Here is a 19,775-nt window from a genome sequence, read left to right as displayed (position 1 = left end):
CCACGGAGGGCAAAGGAAAGTTGGGGATCACCTGGACGGGACCATACAAAATAATCACCAAAATTGGACCCGCCACTTTCAAGATCCAAGATATGGAGGGGAACACGTTGCCACGGACGTGGAATATTCAGAACCTCCGTAAGTATTTCGCCAAAGAGTAAAATGTAACCAAGGTCTTGAGCACTCTTTTTCCTTTAGTAAGGTTTTATCCCATGTGGTTTTTCTTATTAAAGGTTTTAACGAGGCTCACACATAAGACCAATTTGCTGTAGTAAGGCGAATCGCCATTTAATAAAGAGACTTTTTCATCTTGCAAATTCTATCTTAAGTATTTTTCTTGCAGCAATATAAATATTCCAGATTCAAAAAAGGGGGAGGCAACAAACGCATTCCCACGGTAGAATAATGCCATCATGGCATAACTACCTTTTCCTCAAAGATAGGAGAATAATCTCAACGGCGGAAATAATTGATCACCGTCAGAGACAGAGTTAAAACATTTCTCAGACGTGAGATTTTTACACTCTCAAATACTCTTCCCAAAAAAGAGTTTCAAGTCCTAGTGGTGGATCGATTCACCTCAAAGATAAGAAGCAAATCGATCGCCTAAAGCAGCTTAACATCCTCAAAAGGAATAAAAGCTTCAAAGCCTTTAAAAAGGCTCACATTCCAGGGTACGGCTGGCCACCTACTGTTAAGCCCAAAATATACCTAAAATATCATTAACATTTACATCATTTTTATTATAAATTCGTGTTATTTATATCTGTTTAGATTACTTTTACTCTCGAATATCTTTCTTTCTTGCAAGGTACCTAAATATTTGGTAAAATCCAAATAGGAACGAAAAAGGATCTAAAACAGAAGAAAAACCCTACAAAAGGAGTCAAAGACGACGTAAATCGAAAGCACCAAGTCGAGGACACGAACGAAAGCAAAGAAACGGAAAACTCACCAAGCCGCGACCGCGAATCCACCACCCGCGACCGCGACACGCGTGGTTTAGCCATTTCTCCCCTTCGTCCAACGTTCAACTTAATGCTACGTCATTCACGGTCGAGGATTCCTATCCTCGGTAAGTGCAGAAAATTTACCAAATGCATTTTACACATGTTGAAATCCAAGAAACGCGTTCGTTCAAGTGGATAAAGACGTCCTTTCACAACGGACACGACTCTTAACCAACGGATACATCACTTCAAACACAACCCTTCAACATCTATAAATAAAGAGTTGATGTTGAGAAAAAATGCAATGAAATGTTATAATATAGATATAGAATCAGAGCGTAGAACTTATGTCTAAGTTCTAAGTAAAACATTTCGAGAGTTAGAAATTAGATTCTGTACAAAACAAGATGAGATACACATATTGTTTATAGTTTAATTGCAACTCAGTAGCGTTTAGACATTGTTCCAGTTTTAGTTTGCATCATGGTAGTGGCCGACCGAATCCCTATTACGAAGTTACAGCGAGAAGATTGAGTAGAGTGTTCGCCCCTGAGCCTGACAACCTCTTAGGAAACCCAAGGAAAGGAACCGATCAAGCCGTTCACTTGCACGCCCTCGAAGAACTCGATGCTCCTTGTTCTCTGTAAACTTGTATCAATTTATATTTCATCTAATAAAGTCCGTTCTATTCGACAAATCGTTATGCAGCACTTATGGTAACCAATCCAATATAAGTGAGGCTGGTGTTTTCATTAATACGCAGTTGAATTCAAAATCATTACAAGGAAACTTTGTTGAACACTTAGGCAAATTATCATCTCGAAAGAGTTTTAATTTGAGTAAGGGCAACTATCCCGAAAGGGTTTTGTCGCGTTCAAAGCCAATTAATTAGAGGTTCCGTCATTTATTTCATCATCATAATTGATACAAAGTTTAAGTTGTTTTCTTTGCTTAATGCAAATGAATAAATTCATTCGTTTTTCTAAAAAGTTCTAAATGTTCCTGTTTTGTAAAATTCACCCTTAAAATCAGAAGAGCTTTCTAACAATCGATATATTCTAAATATAAAATCTTATTCCAGCATTTTCAAGTAATCAAAGTCCACAAACTCAATTAAACAATTTCCTAAATTCAAGTAGACAAATTTCACTTTTCATTTACATTCAATAGTAAATCTAACAAGTTCGAAATTAACAAATTCAAAAATAAGTTTTTCGTTAAAAAACGTATCCCTGTGGGATCGATATTTTTATTACTACAAGCGAAACCGTGCACTTGCGGAAATCGCTCAACAAGTTTTTGGCGCCGTTGCCGGGGATACGCCAAAATTTTTGACAAAATTTTTATTTTTCGTATTTTATTTTCGAATCTAGGTTTACACATTATTTTTATACAATTTTTATATTTTATTTATTTTCAGTTATATAACATATTTGTTTTCAATTTTGTTTTGAAGGTAGTTTGGCTCGTGTAACAATTTCAAGTTCATGCGCAGTTCGCGAAGTTCGGGCACACCACCAGACCCTCTTGATCCAGAAATTGAAAGAACACTTAAGAAAAACAAGAAAAACAACAAAAACAAAGACAAAACACCCTTAAAAACCAAAGTAGTCCAGCTAGAAAATATGGCCGATCCACCGACACTTATGGATTATGCTAGGCCAGGAATGGCCGGTGTAACTAATAGTGTAGTTAGACCCCGTATAAACGCAAATCAATTTGAAATTAAGCCTGCTTTGCTTAATATGTTGCAAAACAACGTAACGTTTTATGGACTACCTAACGAAAACCCTAATGCACATTTGACAAATTTCTTAGAAATTTGTGATACTTTTAAAATTACTGATGTAACAGCCGAAGCAATCAAACTTCGCCTCTTTCCTTTCACTTTAAAGGATAAGGCAAAAATTTGGTTAACTTCTATGCCTGCTGCAACATTTGAAACTTGGGACCAATTAGCCCAAGCGTTTTTATCAAAATATTTTCCTTTAGCAAAAACCGCAAGAGTCATCAAAGAGTTGACATATTTTACCCAAAATAATAATGAAACTCTTTATGAAGCTTGGGAACGTTTTAAAGAACTTCAACGTTTATGCCCACACCACCAACTGCCAGATGCACTTTTAATGCAGACATTCTATAATGGATTAAATCCTACGACTAGAGGTTCATTAGATGCTATGTCTGGAGGGTTATTTATGAAGAAGACGTCCGCCCAAGCAAGAGAACTTTTGGAGGAAATGGCAATCAACAGCAGTATGTGGCCCGCAGAGCGTGGACATATACCAACGGCGAAACCATCATCCTCAGGTACATCATCGGTTAACGGTATAATGAATCTTGATCCAGTAGCAATGTTACAAGCCCAATTTTCTGCCTTATCGCATAAAATTGATAAATTTATGGCACCATGCGATCCTAATGATCCAATCCAGAGAGACATTGATTACGAAGGTATGAATGAGTTAGAACAGGTGAACTTTGTCCAAGGACAAAACCAAACTACTAATCCTTATTCTAATACTTATAATCCTGGATGGAGAAATCATCCTAACTTTAATTGGAAAGATGGTAATAATAATAATAATGCAAATGCTAATCAATATCGTATAAATAATTATCAAAATCAAACAAGAGATACGATTAGCACTTTATCTTCAAAAATCGATAAATTTATAGATGCTATGAATGGAAAGGTAAGTAATCAAGACGATGGTTTTAAACGGATCGAAAGTAAATTCGATCAGCTTATCAAAAACCAATCATCTAGCATCCATAATTTGGAGGTTCAAATTGGACAGCTTGCTAAATCAATTCCATCCCGCAAAGAGGGAAGTCTTCCCAGCCAAACGGAAGAAAATCCGAAAGAGCATGTTAAGGCTATCACTCTTCGTTCAGGGAAAAACTACTTAGGCCCGGAAATGCCCGAAAATTCAACTTTACCTGGAAATGATTTACCAAAATCCAAAGAAGATACTTTAAAACAAAAAGATACAAAAATTGACTCTAATCCGAAACCTTTTGTACCAAAACCACCTTTTCCACACAGGGTCCGAAATAAGGACCATGATAAACAACTTTTATCATTTTTAGACAAACTTAAAAATTTGCATATAAATTTAACATTCATGGATGCAATTACGCAAATTCCTAACTATGGAAAATTCTTGAAAGATTTAATTTCAAAAAAGATTAGTTGGGAAGGAATTTCATCCATTTCTCTTTCTGAAGATTGTAGTTCGATAGTATCAAGCAAATTACCTACTAAACTCAAAGATCCCGGATGCTTTACCATTCCGTGTACATTGGGAAATATGGAATTCCCAAGTTGTCTTTGCGATTTAGGAGCTAGTATAAACTTGATGCCATTGTCTATTTTTGAAAAATTAGGTTTAGAAGAAGACATCAAACGTACCAATATGGTTTTGCAATTAGCGGATCAATCCACTAAAAGACCATATGGTATAATTGAAGACATTTTAGTAAAAGTTGACAAATTTATTTTTCCTACTGATTTTGTTATCTTAGATTTTGCTTATGATGCTAATTGTCCGCTAATCTTTGGTAGACCGTTCATGAACACGGGACGTGTTCTAGTTGATGTGTCGGAAGGAAAAGTAGTTTTAAGAATAGGTGACGATAAGATCGAGTTCGATATGAATCAAGCAATGAAATATCCTATAGAGGATTTCGCCTGTATGAAACTTGATTTAATTGAAGAATGTGTTAATGACATTGTTCAAAGAGAAGAAATAATAGAACCTATAATGGGTGAAGAATTAGAAGATAAGGACCCAGAGCCTTTGATTCGAGAAGATGGACCAGTTCCGCCTTTAGTAATAGTTCCACCTAAATTAGAACTTAAAGAATTACCAAACCATCTGAGATACACTTTCCTAGGCGGAAGTGATACTCTACCTATAATCATCTCTAACAAATTAACAGAAAATCAAGAAGAAAAATTGAAAGAAGTTGTTAGAAATAGAATAGCAAGTATGGGATGGCAAATTTCAGATTTAAAAGGAATTAATCCTAGTATTGTAATGCATAGGATTCACTTAGAAGAAGATAAGCCACCTAAAGCGGATAGACAAAGACGTTTAAATCCGAATATGAAAGAAGTAGTAAAAAATGAGATTACTAAACTTTTAGACAATGGAATCATTTATCCTATTACGGATAGTGAATGGGTTAGTCCAATCCATTGTGTACCCAAAAAGGGAGGCATAACTGTAGTAAGGAATGATGAAGGTGAATTAATACCTACGCGAACCACCACCGGTTGGAGGGTTTGTATAGATTATAGGAACCTAAATAAGGCAACTAGGAAAGATCATTTTCCTTTACCTTTCATCGATCAAATGATCGAAAGGATAGCCGGTCATGCATTTTATTGTTTTCTTGATGGCTATTCCGGATTCTTTCAAATATATATTTACCCGGATGACCAAGATAAAACAACCTTCACATGTCCTTATGGAACATTTGCATATAGAAGAATGCCTTTTGGTCTATGTAATGCACCAGCAACTTTTCAACGTTGTATGACTGCAATTTTTAATGATTTCATCGAAGATATCATGGAAGTATTTATGGATGATTTTTCAGTTTATGGAGATTCTTTTGATGCATGTTTAAAAAACTTAGATAAAGTTCTTTCTAGATGCGAAGAAACGAATTTAGTATTAAATTGGGAAAAATGTCATTTCATGGTTGACGAAGGAATTGTTTTAGGTCATAAAATATCTGAAAAAGGATTAGAAGTGGATAGAGCAAAAACTTCAGTAATAGAAAAATTACCCCCACCAACAACTGTCAAGGGAGTAAGATCATTTCTAGGACATGCAGGTTTTTACAGACGATTTATAAAAAACTTTTCTGTGATTTCCAAACCACTTACTAATTTGCTTATGAAGGATTCAACCTTCTATTTTAATGAAGATTGTATTAAAGCTTTCGAAACATTGAAAACAGCTTTAGTCAGTGCACCCATAATTGCTAAACCCGATTGGGATTTGCCTTTTGAAATCATGTGTGATGCAAGTGACCTAGCTGTAGGATGTGTTTTAGGTCAAAGAAAGGATAAAAGATTACATGTTATTTATTACGCAAGTCACACATTGTCAGGTGCACAGTTAAATTACACAACAACAGAAAAAGAGATGTTAGCCGTAGTATTTGCATGTAATAAGTTTAGGTCATACTTGTTAGGATCTAAAGTTATTATCTATACAGATCACGCAGCTTTACGTTATCTGTTTGCTAAGAAAGATGCAAAACCGCGTCTGATTAGATGGGTTTTGTTGTTACAAGAATTTGATATAGAAATTAAAGACAAAAAGGGAGTAGAAAACCTTGTCGCCGATCATCTATCAAGACTAGAAGATGAAAATGGTCCTATAGGTGAAACTATCGGTATACGAGATGATTTCCCCGATGAACATCTCTATCAAGTAGAAAGTATCATGTCACCATGGTATGCAGATTTTGCTAATTATCTTGCAACCGATATTGTTCCGGAAGGATTATCTTCCCAACAAAGGAAGAAATTTTTCTTCGATATTAAACAATATTTTTGGGAAGATCCCTTTCTATTCAAATCATGTGGTGACGGGATAATTAGGAGATGCGTCGGAGAAAATGAAAATGAATCTATAATAACGGAATGTCATTCCAGCTCATATGGAGGACATAATGGAGCTAATAAAACGGTAGCTAAAATATTGGAATGTGGTTTCTTTTGGCCTACGATGTTTAAGGACGTTGGTTCATTTATTACTCGTTGTGATAAATGCCAAAGAACGGGAAATTTAGGAAGGAAAGATGAGATGCCCCTAAAAAACGTGTTGGAAGTTGAAATCTTCGACATGTGGGGAATTGATTTCATGGGACCTTTTCCGCCTTCCAACGGTAAAACTTACATATTAGTAGCCGTTGATTATGTTTCGAAGTGGGTTGAAGCAATTGCAACCCCTACGAATGATTCTAAAGTAGTTGTTAATTTTCTTGACGATATATTTTGTAGATTTGGTTGTCCTAGATTCGTTGTCAGTGATGGCGGTACCCATTTCATAAATCGGAATTTTGATATGCTTATGAAAAAATATGGAGTACGCCACCGTGTGTCAACGCCATACCATCCTCAGTCGAATGGTCAGGCAGAGATCTCAAATAGAGAACTCAAATGGATTCTAGAGAAAACTGTTTCGTCATCAAGAAAAGATTGGTCACAAAAACTCAATAATGCGCTATGGGCATACCGTACTGCATTTAAATCACCAATAGGAATGACTCCATATCGTTTAGTGTATGGAAAAGCATGTCATTTACCAGTAGAATTAGAACATAAAGCCTATTGGGCTATTAGAAAACTTAATTTTGATTTACAACAAGCAGGAAATAAACGTTTGCTCAATTTAAATGAGTTAGATGAGTTACGACATCTATCGTATGAGAATGCGAGGATTTATAAAGAAAGAGTGAAAAAATATCACGATGCCAAGATCAAAGTCAAGCACTTTAATGTTGGAGATAAGGTGCTGTTATTTAATTCACGGCTTCGTATATTTCCAGGAAAACTTAAGTCCAGATGGACCGGACCGTATTTAGTCATCAAAACATTCGACTATGGTTCTTTGGAACTTGAGGAAACCAACGGTAATCGTTTTAAAGTTAACGGTAATCGATGTAAAATTTATTACGAAAATATTTCCGAAATAGGAACTAATTTCGTAACAAGATTTCCTGACATATAAATCATTTCATTTTTCTAATAGTTAGTTTTTATTATTTTTATTTTTATTTTGTTTTAAATTATATCATTTTATATTAGAATTTTAGATATATAAAAATATATTCAAGTCATGATTTTAATTAATTTTTAGGAATTTAATGAGAATTAGAAGAAATTTAGTGATTCTCAGTTGAGAATTTGAAATTCTCAGTTGAGAATTCAAATATATAGAATTCTTGAGAAGGTAGGAAATTTTCTGGACTTATAGAGAATTTAAAATTCTCAGTTGAGGATTTGGGGTATGACTAGTGGCTAGGAAAATTTCTGGACTTATAGAGGATTTGGGATTCTCAGTTGAGAATTCTGACTTCAATAGGTTTCAAATTGACAGGAAAATTTCTGAACTTACCGAGGATGAGGATTCTCGGTAGAGGATCAGAAATTAGGGGTTTTGACAACTGATTTCCGCAAGGAAATCAGCGTGTCACGATCGCGGGTCAGCATCCTCGGTCGCGACACGGGGAATTTGTGCAGAAATTCACCCTTGTTCTTTAACTTTTCAGCAGACACAACTTTTCGGAAACGAATAAGTTGCGTTTCTTCATTTTTAAAAAGGTCTGTTTCATGCCTTTTCACCTCAAAATAACACCTCTTTTCATCCTAGGATTTTATAAATAGGTTCTAGAGGTTCAGTTTTCTGTCACTTTCTTTTCATCTCAATCAGAACAATTCTCTGATTTTCTTACCATTCACCAACCCAGAAATTAAGTTCAGAACCTTTCTTCCTTACTCATTCCAAACACAACGAAGATCTTTCCCGACGCTAGACTATGAATTCTTAGAATACGAAGGTCTAGTGAAACGAGTTTTTCGATCAGGCCCAAATTTTCTTTCTGCACCAGAACGTCAAGCCTTCGTGCAGATGAAAATAGACCGCTATAGGGCTAAGAAAATCCTGATTGAAAGGGACGAATTTTTAGCATAGCTTTTGTTTATTTTGTTTGTAAATATGTTGTACATATTTCTATTTCAATAAAACTTTCTCTTTTGCATTATATCTTGTTTTTGATTATATGGTTACACTAACATTAAAACTCATTATTCTACACTTATGAATCTATTAAATAAAACTTTAAAGCATTCATTACTAACTAAATGTTAATAACTAAGTTTCAATTCCTTAAATAAAGATTCATTTAACTTAGATTAATAAATGAATATAAATGCTTCAATTAATTTGAGTTCCAAACTTTTCCTATTATTAATTTAACATTCGTTAATTAAAGCATTTTCATTTATTTTTCCCATTAATAAGGATAAACCTTTGGTTTTTCTTATCATTTAATGTTTTTCATTTATGTTTTTAAGTACAGATAACATTTTCAAGGAGTTCAGGATAGGATTTATCAAGAAATTACACAAATAGGAGTTACTATGCAGAATTTGGGTGACCATAGGGTGATCCGCGGCCGAGAATTATTGAATTCTTGGTAACTTCAGCAATTTCCTTCAAAATTCAGAGAACAATTCGCTGCCAGACGTGATCCGCGGCCGAGAATGGTGCGATCCTCGGTAACTTCAGCAAAAATCCTTCCAAAATACAAAAGAAAATTGGCTGAAACACGCGATTCGCGGCCGCGGATGCGCATCCTCGGTCGCGACACGCGTGATTCTGCAACACCTAGTCCGGATTTTTGGCCTATTTTTCCACCTTTTCCTATTCAACCTCTACCTATTCCTCTTCCTATTCCTACTCTACCTATTAATCTTCCTATTCAACCCTATATATACCTATTACTTACACAAACCTTACATCACCTCAAATTTTAACCAATCCCCTACTCTTACCTCTTCCCAATACCTTACTTTTACTCTTCCCAATTTCATCATTACCCTTTTAGATCACCTCACCCTTTCAACTTCAAGTCTCCATACAACACTTCTACTTCTTATTCAACCTCAAGCTTTTATCTCTTTTCATCTTTTTCTCTAAACCCTAAAAACCATAACCATGCCTAGAGCAAAGCGTGTTGGACACAAGCCGGCTGTCACTGAGGCTAATCGCCTAAGGATTAGTTGCGGGGCTTATTTTGACATTCATTCTGAGGAAGAAGTTGGACGTTTCAAGCACTTTTCAAACGCTAATCGTAAGTTCGTGGACATGCAGTTTCTTGACTTTGATTCGGTAAGGAAGTTGAACTTCACTACACAAATTACTGCTTTTATTGAGACTTTGGGATGGGAAACTTTTGCTTCTATGCATTTTCCCCAAATTCAAGAGTATGTGGTTGAGTTTTTGGTTACTTTGAAGATGAACAAAAAGAGAACGGAAATTTCTTTTCGGAATAATGGTACTACCTATACCATAGATTATGAGGCTATGGGAAATATGTTTGGTTTCCCTACTAGTGATTTTTATGATAAGCCTCGGGATTTTGACAATAACTCTTTTTGGCAAACTCTTTCCGACCAAACTTATTTTGACTCTAAAAACACTTCGAGCAAGTTGATTAAGGACAATTGTGTGTTCTTCTTTCACAAGTATTTGAGTTTTTCACTTTTTGGTCGTGTTGAGAGTTCAAAAATTCAAGTCCGGGATTTGTTTGTTTGGGATTGTTTGTTCAAGGGTTTAAGGGTTGATAGCATTGGAATGCTATTTGACAATTTGTATCGTGCTTCGAGGGCTCACACCACTCAGGTCCCTCTCGGTAATTTAATCACCGCTATTGTTTTGGGAGCACGGGATGAATTAGCAACTTATGATATGTCCACCTACCATGGATATGTTCCGGTTTTGGACATTGCGGCTCTTGAGCGGGCTCATTTATTGGTTTCTGCGGCTCCTCCCGTTTTTATTTCTTATGCTACCCGTATTGCTCATCTTCGTGGCACTATGGGTGGAGGTGCTTCTAGTTCCCAAAATGTAGGTACCGAAGAAGGAGGTGCGGAGGAAGGAGCGGAAGGTGCACCACAAACCCAAGCAACACAAGATAATGATCCGGTGGATTTAAGGAGAATTTTGAACCAAATCAATGCCAATAATAGACAAATGAATTTGAGAATTGATGATTTGGTGGAGAACAACATGGTGATGAATGACAACCTCAATACTTTGAGGCGTGCGCAAAGATCGACTCGGCATCGGATGCTTTCGTTTTTCCGCCGCCGAAATGTGGAAACTTCACCAACACCTCCGGATTCCCCGCCGAATGCTTAGGTTTTATCTTTTATTTTTATCTTATCTTGTTTTAATTTCAGTTTCGTACATTTTTATTTTCTTATGTTTCGTACAATTTCAATTTTAATTTAATTTTATGATGCATGTTTTCTTTGCTATATCTTTCATTTCTTTCCGTTTGTTTTATCTTTAATGTTTTATCTCCATTTTGCACCAATGAGGACATGGTCCAATTTAAGTGTGGGAGGCGATATATACATATATCATTTTTATGCAAACGAATGAATGACCGAATATATGCAAATGAATGAATGAATGTATGCAACACTTGTTTGTTTTCAAAAATACAAAATGCAACGTATATTGCAACACTTTTAAGTAAATTGCAACAAATGCAAAAACTTAACATTTTTTATGAAATATCATTTTTACATTTATAAATTAATCATAGGTTAAAATTTTTATGATTATTTTTTAGGTTATCATTATCGATAGAAATAAATATTTCTATACGGGTAATATTTTTCAAAATATTTTTCACAAATCTTCGACACGATTTTAAGTAAAAAATTGTCTCGAGTGAATGTATTTAAGTAATAAATTCTTTATTTTCAATCTCTATTTTATAATCATGAAATTCATGATACAATAAATCTTATTTTAAATTTTCAATTAGGTTTATATGCATTAAATTGAACTAACAATTTTTAGCTCGGTTTTGATTTTGTTTTACATTAACACCAATTGAAGTTTTTAAGGAAACTATAGCCATAATACATGTTGAATTTTAAGTCAATATAGGATGAATGTGCTAATTTTCTTTTTCCCAATTTACAATTTATAATCAATAAATCGTATTCTTAACTTTTGGCCACGATTGAGACCAACCTTATCACAGTCGAGGTATGAAAGGGAAGAAATAAAAAAGTAAAGCGTACTTTTGGCCACGGTTGCGACCACCCTTATCACAATCGAGGTATGAAAGGAACGTTTAAATAAGAAAAAATTAAGCGTGTTTAAAGTTTAAAGTAACGATTGTGTCCACCCATGGCATGGTCGATACCTCTTAAGCGAACACAAATAAAATGCATATAAAGTTACGATCGAGACCACCCTTATCACGGGCGTAACTAAGCAAATAAATTAAACTTAATAAATCATATATAATAATTCAAGTTTGGGAAAGGAAATTTGGTGCTTTGAAATGCCTTGAGATGAAAAACTCAATAACATGCGTGCTTACATCGTCCCGAATACTTCAATTTAAACATTGAAATACAAGACGAATGATATATCGTATTTATACTAAGTAAGTTTGATATTTTGCGTATAAATTTGCCATGCGAATTTAGTCTTTTCGGCTTAACTAATTTAAAAGGTAAACACAAAGATATATGTTTTATTTTCATAAAGAGATTAGTTAAGGAATAAATTCAGTGAAATTTTGCTCGGGACTAGCAAAAGATTAAGTGTGGAGATTTGTTAAGCCCAAAATATACCTAAAATATCATTAACATTTACATCATTTTTATTACAAATTCGTGTTATTTATATCTGTTTAGATTACTTTTACTCTCGAATATCTTTCTTTCTTGCAAGGTACCTAAATATTTGGTAAAATCCAAATAGGAACGAAAAAGGATCTAAAACAGAAGAAAAATCCTACAAAAGGAGTCAAAGACGACGTAAATCGAAAGCACCAAGTCGAGGACACGAACGAAAGCAAAGAAACGGAAAACTCACCAAGCCGCGACCGCGAATCCACCACCCGCGACCGCGACATGCGTGGTTTAGCCATTTCTCCCCTTCGTCCAACGTTCAACTTAATGCTATGTCATTCACGGCCGAGGATTCCTATCCTCGGTAAGTGCAGAAAATTTACCAAATGCATTTTACACATGTTGAAATCCAAGAAACGCGTTCGTTCAAGTGGATAAAGACGTCCTTTCACAACGGACACGACTCTTAACCAACGGATACATCACTTCAAACACAACCCTTCAACATTTATAAATAAAGAGTTGATGTTGAGAAAAAATGCAATGAAATGTTATAATATAGATATAGAATCAGAGCGTAGAACTTATGTCTAAGTTCTAAGTAAAACATTTCGAGAGTTAGAAATTAGATTCTGTACAAAACAAGATGAGGTACACATATTATTTATAGTTTAATTACAACTCAGTAGCGTTTAGACATTGTTCCAGTTTTAGTTTGCATCATGGTAGTGGCCGACCGAATCCCTATTACGAAGTTACAGCGAGAAGATTGAGTAGAGTGTTCGCCCCTGAGCCTGACAACCTCTTAGGAAACCCAAGGAAAGGAATCGATCAAGCCATTCACTTGCACGCCCTCGAAGAACTCGATGCTCCTTGTTCTCTGTAAACTTGTATAAATTTACATTTCATCTAATAAAGTCTGTTCTATTCGACAAATCGTTATGCAGCACTTATGGTAACCAATCCAATATAAGTGAGGCTGGTGTTTTCATTAATACGCAGTTGAATTCAAAATCATTACAAGGAAACTTTGTTGAACACTTAGGCAAATTATCATCTCGAAAGAGTTTTAATTTGAGTAAGGGCAACTATCCCGAAAGGGTTTTGTCGCGTTCAAAGCCAATTAATTAGAGGTTCCGTCATTTATTTCATCATCATAATTGATACAAAGTTTAAGTTGTTTTCTTTGCTTAATGCAAATGAATAAATTCATTCGTTTTTCTAAAAAGTTCTAAATGTTCCTGTTTTGTAAAATTCACCCTTAAAATCAGAAGATCTTTCTAACAATCGATATATTCTAAATATAAAATCTTATTCCAGCATTTTCAAGTATTCAAAGTCCACAAACTCAATTAAACAATTTCCTAAATTCAATTAGACAAATTTCACTTTTCATTTACATTCAATAGTAAATCTAACAAGTTCGAAATTAACAGATTCAAAAATAAGTTTTTCGTTAAAAAACGTATCCCTGTGGGATCGATATTTTTATTACTACAAGCGAAACCGTGCACTTGCGGAAATCGCTCAACACCTACCTTGAACCAACAAAATAAGTCATAAAACCTAGAAATTTACTTGCTGAAGATATAAAGCGTAAAGTAAAGATAATGGTTGAAAAAATGATTAAAGCAAATTGTAAATTGTACTTAGTTACATTCATGTAAAGACTAAACATTTACAGGAGTATCCTCCTTAGCGTCTTTGTCTAAAGATGTGCCCTCTGGAGGAACCCCACTCTCCATAACAACAGTTCCCGCTCGGGGAGCCGTACAATCAATCACCAAATCATCGGCCTTGTCACTCGCCTCCTTGGACGCTTCACCGTGATCATCTGATTCAAGATCAACAACAGGCTTGCTCTCCTCGATTGACCCGCTCATCTCTTTTCGAATTTGATCACGGATGAAATCCTTAACGTTCGGTATCCTGTCATACTTAATACAATCCTCAACCTCAGGGACCACATACTCCGGGTCCACAAAATTGATCTCGGGGTAGGAAAGCTTAACGTATGCCATGATCCGTTCGCCATAGTAGTAAGCACGTTCGCCCGCCATGATCTCCGCGTTCGACAAGGCAGCTTTATGATTCTTAGCATTCTCCTCCATCTTCTCCTTCAGGATACGGATCTCGGCGTCCTTACTTTCATTAAGGGCAATGGCGGAAGCAGCATTCGCATTAGCAATGGCAACCTCTTTCTCTAGCCTTTTTATGGTGGCTTTATCCGCCACCCCTTGGAGTAGATCCGCCTCCATAGCACGCATGTGCGTATACGCCTGGAAAAGCAAAGGATGATGTAAAAAACAAAATCTTCCTGAAGGAAATCACTCTTTCATCCAAAAATGTGAAATAAAGGGAATAAAACTCACCAAGAGGAGATCCCTTTTCCCCATCTTGGCATGGGTTGATCCGAAGAACTTGTTTTGGCTCTCCTGCACTTCACCAAGTTGACCGAGGGCCTCATTAAGATTATTGATAACCGACTCATTCCTCAGGGACCCTTTATCACCATACTTGGCGAGCCAATATCCTCCTAAGTCGGGCTTAACCACCTATACAGGAATTAGAAGGCCAAAATTAGGGTCCATAGTAGAAGAAAGAAAAACGACAAAGTAAACGTACATGCTCTTGCTCCGTCCTAGGCTTCTCAGCACTCATGGCATCCGCCAGTAACTTTTCCCCACCAGCAGCGACCGATCTCTTCTTCTTAAGAGGGGGATCCACGATGCCTTCAAAAGGATTTTTTCCAGAGCTCTTACTGGGATCCCCACCTGCGCATCTTTTTGGGCCTCCAACTAATTCTGTTTCTTGCGCTTCTCTACAAGGGCACGACTGGCCTCAGACAAACCCTTGACAAGGGAACAACGAAATAATCAAGGTTCAAGGAAGAAACAAAGTTACCTTCATCAAGCTGAGTAAACTTTGCGTAAGTAATCACATCCCCCACACGGCGGACCAGAGGAATGTCATTCATCATGAATTCTAGAGCATCGGCGTACGTGGCGGGGTGCACTCTGGCATGGCGGGGCGTGGTGCACTCTGGCGTGGCAGGAAGTGCACTCTGTCGTGGCAGGGTGCACTATGCCGTGGCAGGGCGCACTATGCCGTGGCAGGGCGCACTCTGCCGTGACCGGGTGCACTCTGCCGTGGCAAGGTGTGCCTCTGATATGTTAAAAACGTACAGAATCGATTCTAAAGTCGTGCATTACCCTTAGAATTTACCTTTCTGGGACCAAGGATTCTCAATGGAAGTGTGCGGACACAATTGAAATATTAAACCAACCTAAAGACTAGATTTTGGTCACTCAACCTAAGATTTCTCACCTTAGAACCCTAATTTCCTCTTAACTTTTGTGTTTCTGACTTAAAGAACTTTAGACTCGGGAAGAAGAAGGCTAAGAGGTGTTTTTGTTGTAGCTAACCCTAACCCTAATTCGTTCCCCTCTATTTATAGAAGAATAAAAGATGTTTAACTCCCATTAAATGAGGTTAAATGATATTAAAACTCCTAAAATCAATCCATAACCGAATATAGATTGATTTCCCTTGATTTTCTGAACAATAAGCTACTTAGATAAGCTTGGGATGAGATTCGAATTTAGAATTCGAATGATTATCAACCTTGCATGTACCCTGCCGCAGCAGGGTGCCCACTAGGACATACCCTGCCACGGCAGGGTGCAGTCCCGATAGGGCCCGAACCACCAGAGATCTTTGTTAGGTCATAACTTTCTCGTCTAATGTCGGAATCATGCATGGTTAATTGTGTTGAAACCCTTAAGACCAGGAGAACACTACTCTATAAGACCTCTAGAGCTAATTTTAACCGTATAAAAAGTCAACTTTTAGGTTAAACCTCGAGTTTGACCGAAACTTCCATAAGTCATAACTTTTCCGTTGGACCTCTGATTTAGACGTGCCACATGGCGTTGGAAAGCTCATAAAGAGTACAATGATATTATTTGATATTTGGGACCTAACTTGACTCCAATAATAATGTTGACTTTCAGCTTGGACAGTTTGACATTTTCTATGACTTTTTTGACTTTCATTCAAATGTATTCCAAAACACTTCCATTGATCCCCTCTTTCTTAGATAGAATCATAGGGTTCCGACTCCAGTGTCTACAGTTGCCCCTACTTTATCATGCATTGTGAGTTGTGTGCAGTTTTAGGAAAAACTGAATTCAAAGTAGATGTTTTGAAAAAACGATTTTTGCCCCTACTTTGAAGAGGTAGAAAGAAAATGTGTGTAATGGAACAGAGTATGATAAAGTAAATATGCATCTGGAGTTGGAGGATGTTGTGACTGATTCACAGATCCAATCTCTTAAACGACTGAGAGCAAATGGACTTCTGATTATTGATCTCTTCAGCGATCTTAGATTGTAGGTCTCTTCAAAGACATGTGGTTGTGGATCTCTTCAACGATCCTGGATTGTTGGTCTCTTCAACGACCGGTTCTGGTTGATCTCTTCAGCAATCTCAGATTATAGGTCTCTTCAACGACCTGTAGTTGTGGATCTCTTAAGCGATCCTGGATTGTAGGTCTCTTCAACGACCTGTAGTTGTGGATCTCTTCAACGATCCTGGATTGTAGGTCTCTTCAATGACCTGTAGTGGTTGATCTCTTTAGCGATCTCAGATTGTAGGTCTCTTCAATGACCTGTTGTGGTTGATCTCTTTAGCGATCTCAGATTGTAGGTCTCTTCAACGACCTGTGGTTATGGATCTCTTCAACGATCCTGGATTGTAGGTCTCTTCAACGACCTGTTATGGTTGATCTCTTCAGCGATCTCAGATTGTAGGTCTCTTCAACGACCTGTTGTGGTTGATCTCTTCAGCAATCTCTGATTTTGGGTCTCTTCAACGACCTGTGATTGTAGATCTCTTGAACGATCTTTGATTGTAGGTCTCTTGCACGACCTGTAGTTGTAGATCTCTTGAACGATCTGTAGTTGTAGATCTCTTGAATGATCTTTGATTGTAGGTCTCTTGCACGACCTGTAGTTGTAGATCTCTTGAACGATCTGTAGTTGTAGATCTCTTGAACGATCTTTGATTGTAGGTCTCTTGAATGACCTGTTATTGTGGATCTCTTGAACGATCCTGGATTGTAGGTCTCTTCAATGACCTGTTGTGGTTGATCTCTTCAGCGATCTCAGATTGTAGGTCTCTTCAACGATCCTGGATTGTTGGACTCTTCAACGACCGGTAGTTGTGGATCTCTTCAACGATCCTGGATTCTCTGTAAGTGTTTGATGACTCGTGGAGAAATTCTGATCAGCTTCCGTCCCTGTGGGGGCGTCGTTGGGTTCGACGGGGGGAAGCTCCGATGCCAAAGTCAGTAAGGATGAACAAGAGTGCAAACTGAATTGACAAAGGGTAAAGATGAATGTGTACCTTGATAGCCTGAGACACAGGCTATATATAGCCATGAAGTTGTAACTTCCAGTAACTAGAAAGTCTCCATTAATGCCTCATTAATGGCGGTTACAAGTTACCCTTAAGTTGGCGGTTAGCTAATTGATAGCTCATTAAGGGTCTTTATTGTCGGATCGGCCCAGCCGTTCTAATGGCGGATTGAGAGCTTATGGAGATTCGCCTCACAGGTTCGCTCGCGGGTCTCTCTTGGCGAGTCCTAGGTGATCCGCCCGTCGGATCTCTTTACTTTGATACGCCGTGGAATTTTTGTATCAGGCGACCTACACGTGGCGTTCTTTAGGCGAATATCCCTTTTGATCCTTGGGATAATATCACAATGTTATCAGAAGCCCCCCCAAAGCTCCTTTAAAGTCCTTTAGGGCTTTTGAGCTTCTTTGCGTGTCGTCATGATTACCTGTATTAATGATCCCTTGGTTCGATGCCAATCGATGGATGACACGCGTCACAGGCGCGCCGCTCAAGGAAAGAGAAAATGTTTTCCTCATTTCCCACTTTCTCTTTCTTCCTCATTTCTCCATTTTCCTTTGCGTTTTCATTTACAGAGCTTCTCTCAGAGTTTCAGAATTATCGAAGCTTCATTTTCATGTAAGTTCATCTTTTTCATTCTACTTTCTCTGAATGTTTAGGAGCTTTTCTTCGTCCTCCGAATCAACCTCTGAACTCTTTAATTTGTCCTCTTCTCCTGAGATTGTATGCATTTGGACTACTTCATCGTTGGAAAATTCTTTTTCCTCCGAAGGTACGGTTTGCTCCGATTTAGCTGAGTTACGCAACTCGGCGTATAATTGTGATCGAACTCTTTTAGGTAGAAGTAAAAACCTTTCCAGTCCGGTCACCGGCACTGCTCCGGCCGTAGACTTTAGGTGTTTTTCTGGGAGGATGGCCTCTTCTTCTTCCCGACCTAGGAAAAAGAATCCTCGAACGGAGTCCACTCCGTCTCGTATGAATGTCGCGGATCTAGCGGATCTGGCGAGTCGCTTCCCATGGATCAATAATTATGAGACTCATTTAGCGGCGGCTCATCAACGACCCTCCTGTCCGCCAAGTGGTTTCCTAACCGTATACTGTAGTCACATAGAGAGAGGGTTCCGACTTCCTCTTCCAAAGATGATGGCGCACATCCTTTCCTACTTCGATATCACTGCCAGCCAATTACATCCCAATGGCTGGTTAGATATTGCTTTAGATTGCTATCTGGCCTCGAACTTAGGAGTAGTGTTCACTCCCCGTATCTTCAGAGCTTTTCATAAACCGTCGAAGCGAAAGTCTGAGTCTTTCCTTACTTTTGCAAAATTTGGAGTGTATTCGCCGTTTAGCGGCAAAATGTCTAACGTCCATTGTTGGGATGAAAAGTTCTTCTACGTAAAGCTAAACGAGGGCGAATCACTGGGTTTTCCAACATTCTGGAATCCCAAACCTTTGCATATGGCGTGCGATATGCGTATATTGACGGATAGTGATGAGGTAGTGGCGGAGCTCATGAAGAGTGTCAAGGCGGATGCCTGGACATATGCGGATGCTTTAGCCTTTATGATGAGCGATATTCCCCTGATTCGCCAGGATAGGGACAAGTTCATTTACTCGAAGATTACATAATTTGACCAAGGTAACTTTGTTTTCTTCTTGAACCTTGATTACTTTATTGTTTGCTTTGGCAGGGGTTTATCTAAGGCCAATCACGCTCTTGCAGAGAAGCATAGGAAGTTGTTAGAGGATGAGGCTCGCAAGAAAGCTCAGGTGGCGAACCCCCAAAAGGATACTGGAAAACGTTTGGCGAATACAGCGGTCGATCCGCCTCTGAAAAGGAGGAAGCCTGCAGCTTTTGGTGGTTCAAAGCTTATGGAGGATGCCATGAGATCCGCTATGCCCGTGATGGAGATGGAACAAGTAGGTTGTCTTTATCTCTTATCTGTTAGCTATGTTTGGAATCTAAGCTTTGATCCTTACATTTTTTTGTAGACGGCGAA

The 19,775-nt window shown here is 37.7% G+C and overlaps 1 non-coding gene across 1 annotated transcript; it reads right to left on the bottom strand.

Moving 5' to 3' along the window:
• Positions 1–2,953: 2,953 nt before the first annotated feature.
• On the bottom strand, positions 2,954–3,060 carry LOC136234304 (small nucleolar RNA R71). The gene has a single exon (XR_010691194.1). It is a non-coding gene; the product is annotated as a small nucleolar RNA R71 (small nucleolar RNA).
• Between the last annotated feature and the right edge of the window lie 16,715 nt (positions 3,061–19,775).

This window comes from Euphorbia lathyris, chromosome 6 (genome assembly GCF_963576675.1).
Source record: "Euphorbia lathyris chromosome 6, ddEupLath1.1, whole genome shotgun sequence".
NCBI classification, from domain to species: Eukaryota; Viridiplantae; Streptophyta; class Magnoliopsida; order Malpighiales; family Euphorbiaceae; genus Euphorbia; species Euphorbia lathyris.
The sequence above is the reverse complement of the archived record's forward strand: the minus strand, read 5'-3'. Positions and strand labels throughout refer to the sequence as shown.